This window comes from Panicum virgatum, chromosome 4K (genome assembly GCF_016808335.1).
Source record: "Panicum virgatum strain AP13 chromosome 4K, P.virgatum_v5, whole genome shotgun sequence".
NCBI classification, from domain to species: domain Eukaryota; kingdom Viridiplantae; phylum Streptophyta; class Magnoliopsida; order Poales; family Poaceae; genus Panicum; species Panicum virgatum.
The window spans coordinates 11,636,604-11,646,177 of record NC_053139.1 but is presented as its reverse complement, the minus strand read 5'-3'; the positions used below and the strand labels follow the sequence as shown (position 1 = coordinate 11,646,177).

Here is a 9,574-nt window from a genome sequence, read left to right as displayed (position 1 = left end):
AACGGGCGCCTCACCGATGGGAATGGAGAAGACCCCCTCGGTCAGAGAGTCTACAGGACGGTGAAGCATATCTGGCAAGAGATTCTCCATCACTGTAGCACCATTAGTGCCTATTTGAGTATAGAATACCTCCTTGTTGGGCCCACCTGTCGGGGTCCAACACCCGTGTACGCGCCCTCCTTGCACTATAAAAGGGGGACGCCCGCTAGAGAATAACTCAGGCCCCGGAGGGCAGAGGATAGACTCATTCATACAAGTGCAATACACCACGCAGTGGATGTAGGGTATTACGCTCCGGCGGCCCGAACCACTCTAAACTCATGTGTTCATGCATTCTTGCCCCCGAGCTAGATCGGCCTAATAGCTTGGCATTTCCTCGAGTACTCCCCCTCAGGGAATAGGCGGGTGCCTTCCGCCACCCGGCTGTGGGTACCCCAATAAGCCCACGATAGTTTTGTTAAAAATATTTCAACAGTCCAATGTATATTTCTTGCCTAATTATTAATGTCTATCCAATGTGTATTTCTTAGATAATTACTAATGTGTTGGCTTGCACAACCTACCATGGAATCGGATGACATTATGCCCACAGGCTCCTGCAACTAGTAAACTATGTAACAATGTTGCACTGATGCATTGAATATGAATTTTAGAGTTCCTCTTCAAAACACATGATTTTGAGATTTCCCTCCATACAACAGGTCACGTCGAATTTATCTCTGATACCTACAAACATAAAACTTTTGTAGCAACCTGCACAACCTATCGGAACTAGATATAAATGGAAAGAATGGAATTGCCAAAATGAATTATGAGCTACTGAATCCTTATTTGTGCTGGCCGTTTCAGGAAATTGACATTTTTCTCATTCTAAGTGTTGGCGCTTATGTCAAAAACAACCATCCTGCTTATATTTCATCACAAATTTAACATAAGGTGATACAATTATGCATGGTGGTTCCTCAGCCAAATTAAAGCTGCAGAGAGGATGTTTTCGCAGTTGGTATGAGGTATTTGGTCAGCATTTTATTTACATGCTATGCTTTTTTCAAGCTTATAGACATGTTTTTAACCCTCCATGATTACTTAATGCAGTCTCCTAATCGAGTCAAGATTGGCATGATTAAGAGTTGGACACTGTTCTATTAGATATTCTTAGTTCATGAATTAAAATTTGCAGCATATTGTTGTCTACTACTATCTAAATTCTATAGTCATTGGATTCCTATGTCAGAATCACTTGTGCCTCTATCTTTGGGGTGCTATGTTTAAGAGTTCGTGGGCTTGCTTTGGTGCACCTCTAGAGGAAAATTATTAATCCGAGTGTATCCATAAAATTTGATGTTTTCATGTCGAATCTGCATTGTCCTTCTGTTCGTATAGATTTCCTAGGTTGTGCTATTCACCCCTCTCTTAGTGCACTGTTAATTATTAATGCTTGGCCTCTATGATTAGGCCTTATTAGATTTCCAAAACTTATGTTTCAATTACCGTTACGATCAGACATTTCCTTTAGTTATGTGGTTGCTGACCACATGACTTTGGGCTCCCGAAACAGCATGTGCATCTCTGAATTTTCTTCTCATTACTCCTAGGAGTATTATTTTCTCCCCTTTTTGGTATGTCATAAAATCATCATTTCTTATCAGGATGGAAGACAAACTGACGAGCATGTAAAGACATTTGTGTTCAGCACATGCAGAGGTTCCTTCTATTGCCGTATTTCATCTCCTCTTGCGTACCTCAAAATGCCCCTGTCAAATAGCCAGGATTCAGGGTGCATCATCGGTATTTGTAGCTAATTATGAACATCCACCACTCAGGTAAATTACTTTTGGATGTGTTCCATAGTTAAAAAAACAAACCAGTCCTACCATGACTATAATTTCATGGACTGTTATTCTACTGATACCTGCCATCTTACTTGGAGCACGATGTGACATCAGGATTTTCCCATCAAATAATTAAATTCAAATGTTAAGTGTTAACCCTTAAACTGCTCCCCGTTTTTCAGCCTTGAGGATGCGTACTTCCGGAAATATAGTGCTGTCCAAAATTTAGTTGTGGGCTTATTGCAACTTCAAATGCGTTTCTCCATTCTCATTTTATTCCGTTGCCCTCACACATCTGTGTTCTCTGTAAGCACTGCACATTTTAAAGGGTTGAACCTTAGTGACCGAACGTAATCTATGACACCTTAGTGACAGAATTCCGACAGTCACAGAAGGCCTGTCTTTGTGCACCTTCCATGACGAAACATATAAACAGTCATAAACTTTATGACTGTTTATTTACCGTCACAAATACTGATGACACTACATACCGTCATGAGAAGTGTCACAAGATAGTTCCCTGGTACTGCCATGTGGCTGATGACGTGGATGTGTGCTGACATGGCGATTGATGTGGCAGATGATGTGGAATGAATGCATGATGAATTTAATCGTCATAAACACATTTTGGGCTACTTTTATGTAGCCCGATTGTTTGGGCTGGGCCCTTTAAAAAAAAACTTTTATGGTTGCCATTCATCATACAAATTCAGCCCATTTATTTGGCCCATTCAAATCCAAATCATCACATTAAAACAGCACAAAAGAAATATTAACGATAAGAAATATTAACAATATGTAATCTTCAAATCTATCATTCATACCACCTTACTGTGAGACACACAGCCAAATACAAATCTCAAATACAGAAAAATTGGACGACACATGCTTTTGCACACATAAAGTTAAAAAATGTTATAAAATTCAAATGATCAAGTCCAGCTGTTCTTGAATCTCCCAAATTACTGCACAAAGAAAATAAGAGGAGTTAACTAACATTTAAAAAATCAGACACCAAATTTGAAAGCATAGCAAACTGAATCATTTCGCTTGCCCCTGACAAATAAATCATGTGAGTGTAAGAATGTAGTAGGGCACATCTATATAGCTCACCACTTCACCGGCACAATGACAAGTGCAATCCAAAATTATTTAAAGCATATTGCTGATGCTAGTTATTGGGTGCCCGTTAGAGATGTTACTCCTTGTAACAATGATAACATCACATATTAAAATTGGCTACTGTACGCATACAACCACATACCGAAATAGGATATTCACTGCATAACACATTATTAGGAAACTGCATTTTCATCAGCGTTTACCTCTGAACAAAAGGAGCCATCTTTCTAGCAACAGCAATTTTGTACTCCATTCCCTGAAAACACAGACACAGAGAAGCCTTAGCAAGTACCAAACCTAAGCAGGAAACAGATGATGTTTTGACTAATAAGGTGTAGATCATATCTTATATACCTAAGGTAAATAGGTAATCCATCTCATGATCTGGTCGATCAAGATCATGGTCCAATCTTCATTTCTAGCCTATAGGGGACATAAATGACAATCAGCACTGCATCTGTCACTGATAACTTATAGCTGATTATAGATGGAAAGCAGAGAAATAAAGGACGTGAAAGAACATACAAATCTAGCGCACCAAACAACATGACCATGCAGATGGGAGAAAGAATCACCTGGCAGAGGCTTATTGCAGAGTGACGAAGCAGGAGCAGGCCGGGCATCAGATGAGTCACGCCCTATATGCTGACAGGAGTACCTGAAATGGTAAAGCAAGGAGGAAACATGAGCTACCAAAGGAAGACCAACACACGGGGCAGGTTTCACCGTCGACGGCAACGGTGCGGCAAGAGGCAAGGGCGACTGACAGCGGCTCCGAAATGGCACTGCAGCCAACAGGCAGAGCCCGCAAGAAATGGATGGAAACGCATAGGCCCAGATCTACAGGGTGAACGGCAATGGAGGCTCCAGCGCAAATCATGCAGCAGCGTGGAAGCAGAAGGATCCGGACGGACTAATCCCAGACTAAGAATGAGGAAATCAAAAGAGGACTCACCGAGGAAGGAGGCCGACGAAGGGTCCAGGCGCGGCTGGGGGCAGAGGAGCGTGGGATCCTGGCACAGGAGGAGGAGGACACGCAGGAGGCAGCCGACCTCCGGCACGCGAGCAGGGAGCGCAGGGCCCTCTCCGGCGGAGTCGGGGGAATCCGCGGGAGGCACACAGGGCGAAACCTCGGAAGGCGTGGAGGAGAGGAGGCGGTGTGTCGCCGTGCGCGCGGCGGCCGCGATGGGGATAGGGGGCACAGGGCTGATGTCGCGACGTCAAGGGGCCGGGCCAGATGCCGCGTCGCATCTGGTGCTGCCGGGTGAAGGCAAGGGGAGATGGTCCGACGGGGTTCGGGGCGGTGCCTCTGTGCTCAACGCCAGCGGGGTGGAGCCGGGCGGCATCGTGCCCGCGTGCTGCCGGAGGAAGAAGACAGGAAGGAGGGGAAGGGGAGATGGGCCGGGGTCGGGACGGCCCAAGCGGGGTGCGGGGTTCGCGGCCCAGGTGGAGAGGGGGACGGGCGGAGCGGGCCGGCGCGGGGGGTGGGAGCGGTTTTTTTATTTTTATATTTTTTATTTTCGTTTTTTACAAAAATATATTTTCGATTTGGAAATTTACAGGAATATACCCCGGCCGTCCGGCAGCGGGGCGGCAGGGGCTTCCGTGCAAAAAAATTTTGCAAAAATAATTGCGCGCAGGTCCCTGGGGCCGGTCACCCGGCAGCGGGGCGGCCGGCCCCCCAGGCCGCCCGGCTGCTAGACGACTGGCTCTCTCACCCTTATATAAGGGTTGGCTGGTCCCCCCACCTCTCATTTGCATCACAAAAATTCCAGAAACCAAGAAGAAAGAGAGGGAGGGAGAGAGGCGAAGCCCTGCCAGATTTTCAAGCCGGCGACTGCAGGTAACCAAAATTCTTCTACGCTTTACAAATATCATGATTGTGTGTCCAGATATGTCGAGTAATTATTTTTGTTGAAACAGTAGATTAGAAATCAATTTAATATCATAATTGTGTGTCCAGATATGTCGAGCAAGTTTCGTTTTCAAGTTCATTATGGTGACGGATATATTTCTCATGATGCGTATGGAGTAGATCTATCAGCTTTTGAACGAAGAGAGTGCGGAATAGATAAACCCTTAGAGAGGAGTTTTGGTTCCATACGCAAATGGTTTCACGAGATATTCAATGTGAATCTAAAGACTCATTTCCTAACCGTTCAAACTGTGACAAATTGAGGAACTGAAGGGGATTTCTGGGAGTTGATGCTTATAGCAAACACCAAAGAATGACAGACTTACATGCAAGCAGCTCTTGACCGCGGGTGGCCTCTTGCAATGCTAATTCAGATTCACCAGAAGGCAGCCCATTTCGGTGAAGGGTCAACAAGTACATCATCTCATATGAACCAAGCAGTGGAACAAGAAAATGAAGATCAGAACATGGATGTTACAGAACCTGAGCCGCAAGGTATAGCTGATCAGGTAGGAGAAAAAGAAGATCAGAACGTGCATGTCATTCAACCTGAGCCGCAAGGTTTAGCTGATGAGGGAGAGCGGATACCTGGAATAGTGGAAGCTGTACAGAATGAAAACCAAGAGGCTCGAATGATGGAAGAATGTGGGGACTCATCAGACGATGAGGGCTACCCGTTGCTAGGTGAATGGCGAGGCAAGGGTTTTGGAAATCCAGTGATACAGGATATTAGGAGTAATGAGTACGAATACAGAGAGAATGAGGTTGTGCAGGGGGGCAAAGTATCCTAGCATTGAAGCTGTGAAAGATGTTGTGAAGCTTTGGGCTATATCGTTGAGGAAGGAATTCAGAGTTGTGAAGTCTAGCAGCGAAGAATATGAGGTGAAGTGTGTCAATGGCGACTGTACATGGCGAATACATGCCTACAAGGGCAAGTACAAGACACACTGGGAGTGTTCAATTGTTACACCACATACATGTAGATTAACTGATGTTGCTCAAACTCACTGTAACATCACATCCACTTTCGTTGCCAAGATGTATGTGGTGATTCTGGACAAAATTGATTATGAGCCAAAATTGATAATTAGGGACATCGACGACCGTTTTCAATACAAAATCAGCTATGCAAAGGCTTGGTGGGCAAACCAAAAGGTGTTTGAGATGAGATTTGGCACATATGAGGCATCATATGATAACCTGCCTCACATGCTGTCAGCAATTGTTCAGAGAAATCCTAGAAGCGCGGCTGATACCTACATTGTACCGAGTTTAGATGGGGGACCTAGGTTTCTGCTTCGTGCTTTCTTCTGCCTTGGTGCATGTGTGAGGGCATTTATATATTGTCTTCCTGTTATATGTATTGACGGCACATTCTTGACAGGAAGATATAAGGGGACAATACTGACAGCGATTGGAGTTGATTGCAACAAGCAGGTGGTTCCCATCGCCTTTGCTTTTGTTGAGAATGAGAACACAGAGAGCTGGTACTGGTTTCTTGAACGTGTGAAGATTCACGTTATTGCTGGAAGGCCTGATGTTTGCCTCATCAGCGACAGACATGCTGGTCTTCTAGCAGCAATAAGGCAACTACATGAAGAAAGTCGAGGACAGCCTCCTCTATGGCCAGATGTTGTGAGTAGGTGGTGCATAAAGCATATGGGTGCAAACTTTTATGAGCGCTTCAAGAATAAGGAACTTATGAATTTGTTCAAGAGATTGTGCACTCAGAATCAGCAGCGGAAGTTTGATGCATTGTGGCAGGTGCTAGATAACATGTGTGCCGAGCTGCTAAAGGAACAGGCCTCAACCTCCAGCCGGAGACGTTCCAGCGGCGGACCTTTCACACAGTGGATTAAGAATGCACCTAAGGAGAAGTGGTCAATTCTATACGACACTGGTGGTCGTCGATATGGGATCGAGACAACCAACCACGCAGAGTGTTACAATATGGTAATGCGTTATGTTCATGAATTTCCTCTTGTTGGCATAGTTGAATTCATCATGTACGGATGCACAAGGTACTTCAGAGAGCGGTACCAGGCAGCTGCTGTCTTACTTCAGAGAGCGTGCGATACAGTTTTGTAAACAATGCTACGATTACAAAGTAGAGGCCTAAGGCGTTCGTACTACTAGTTACTTAGGAAATGAAAAGCATGGCATGTGCAACACGATAATATCGTGTTGTGAGTAAACCTAACATGCCTTAGGAAATGTAAAATGCCGGGATTACATGGTGGTGCTTTACTGAGTGCACCGGGGATATTTTCCCTTCCTAATAGCTTCAGACCCTGCTTTCTTAGCACGGCGGGCCCTCTTTCGCTTCCTCTCCCTATCAGCTTCACGTTCCTCTGCCTTCTGACGTTCCACTTCTGCAATCCTCTTCTGAATCTCTTCCTGGTTTTTCTTGCGCTTCTCCTCCATCTGTTCTTCATGCAGCATTGGTTGCCACCTTTGTGCAGCCCACCTTGCTTGACGCTCCACGTGGTCCTTATCCTGCTGAGATTGCTCGGTGTCTAACCACTGCACGAAATCACATAGAGGCGGTGGAGTCTTTTCCCAAATCATGTTAGAAGTCATTACTAGATCTGAAAGTGACAAACTCTGATAGTGTTTTGTAGTACCTTTGCTCGGTCCTTGCCGTAATGCTTGGGCGGGTCGTACTCGTAATTCTCGCACATGAAGAACCTCTTGCCAAAGTTGTCCCCCAAAACCCTTGATTTCATTAGTTTGCACAAGGATCCGCAAAAACACATAGGCACCTGAACTCCTTGGGGGACTGTTTCCGTCACTTTACTCCATGGAATGTAGGTGGATCCTGAGGATGCTATGGTGTTGAGCCCTGGCAATCACAAGTGAGCAATCAGATTGCTAATATATTATATCAACGCTAATCATTATCAGTAACTACACCTAAATGTACCACTAATCACTCCTAATAATAATTAAACTGATTGCTAAACTACTGTTTCAACAAAATACTTTCTGCAATTTTCTAACATTTTCTAGTACTTTCTAATACTTTCTACAATTTTAAGACTTTCTAATACTTCTCTAATAATTTTTTAGTACTTTTTAATACTTAATCTAACACTAAATGTATTGTATCTACGCTAATCATTACAAGTAACTGCACCTAAATGTACCACTAATCACTCCTAACTATAATTAAATTGATTGCTAATCTACTGTTTCAACAAAAATAATTACAACATAATCTATTTGTAAAGCATAGAAGAATTTTGGTTACCTACAGTCGCCGGCTCGAAAATCCAGTAGGGCTTCACCTGTCTCCCTCTTTTTCCTTGATTTATGGATTTTTTGTGATGCAAATGAGGGGTGGGGGGACCAGCCAACCCTTATATAAGGGGGGGCCGGTTGCCCAGCAGCCGGGCGGCCAGGGCCGGCCGCCCAGCTGCCGGGCGGCCGGGGGGGGGGGGGGGGGGGGGGTTGGCCGCCCCGCTGCCGGGCGACCGGCCCCGGAGACCTGCGCGCAATTATTTTTGCAAAATTTTTTGCACAGAAGCCCCTGCCGCCTCGCTGCCGGGCGGCCAGGTCCCGGCCGCCCGGCAGCGGGGCGGCCGGGGTATATTCCTGTAAATTTCCAAATCGGAAATATATTTTTGTAAAAAACGAAAATAAAAAATAAAAAAATAAAAAAACCGCGGGGGAGGCCCAGGCGGGGCGGGGAAACGGGCCAGAGGGGTTGGGTGGGCCGAGGGGAGGGGTATTTCCTTTTTCTTTTCTTTCTCTTTGTTTTGTCATTTCACCTTTTTGTCTTAGGGATTTGAGGGGATGTAGTATTTCCCTCAAGTACATTGATGGGTGTTTTAGTTGCTATTTATTTTGTTGTTATGCTTGCGTTTAAAAGATTTTGGATGGATTGCTTTTGGTTTTAGGGGCTTTTAAACAAAAAATTTCAGGGGTGATTTTTGGGGCGTTACAGGTTGGGAGGGCATTTTTAAGGCCACGTACCTCTGCCTCTACTCCACTCTAGGACTCATAGAAATCACTATTTTTAGGAGCGGTGGCCGAGCTCACTGGAGGCGGTTCATAACGGGAACTGCTCCTGCTAATCGATTTTCCAACAACGGCTCATGCTATCCGCCACACCTGCAAATGGATTAAAATAAAAAAAACCTTCCATGTCCGTGAGACATCGAGGCAACCTTGCCGCGCCGCTGCATACTGCAAGGCACCGCAACAATGCGCAGCCTTGCCACGTCCACTGCATGCCACTTGCCACACCCATGCACCACCATGTTCGCCGCCCCCCCTCCCCCCTCCTAAATCCTGACCACACCATAGCCCACCCACTGGCGTGCAATGTCTACCGCGCCGCTGGGAGAGAGAAGAGAATTACTCCCTCTATCTCAAAATTCAAGTCATGTATATTTATTTCCATGCACACTAAATTGTTCGTCTTATTCAAAAAAATATTTATAAATATTATTTATTTTTTAGGACTACGTTTGTAATCATATTAGAAATGTAGTAATGAAAAAATAAATATAAATATTTTTGAATAAGACAAGCGATTTACCGTGAACGGAAATAAATGTACATGACTTGAATTTTAGGACAGAGAGAGTAAGAGAGAAGAGGCAAGGGAGGGACAAGGAGATGTGAGGCTGCGTCTCCACGGGAAGAAGATAAACACTTGTACAAATTGGGTGAGACAAGTCTCCAGAAATCGTCTCTAGAA

At 44.9% G+C, this 9,574-nt stretch overlaps 2 long non-coding RNA genes across 2 annotated transcripts; one reads left to right on the top strand and one right to left on the bottom strand.

Annotated features, from left to right (window-relative positions):
* Positions 1-517: 517 nt before the first annotated feature.
* Positions 518-1,988, top strand: LOC120703118. Its single transcript, XR_005686804.1, has 2 exons — positions 518-1,010; positions 1,650-1,988. It is a non-coding gene; the product is annotated as an uncharacterized LOC120703118 (long non-coding RNA).
* A 594-nt stretch (positions 1,989-2,582) lies between these two features.
* Positions 2,583-4,324, bottom strand: LOC120703117. Its single transcript, XR_005686803.1, has 5 exons — positions 3,910-4,324; positions 3,530-3,612; positions 3,309-3,377; positions 3,158-3,210; positions 2,583-2,797 (listed from the first exon to the last, which is right to left on the bottom strand). It is a non-coding gene; the product is annotated as an uncharacterized LOC120703117 (long non-coding RNA).
* Positions 4,325-9,574: the final 5,250 nt, after the last annotated feature.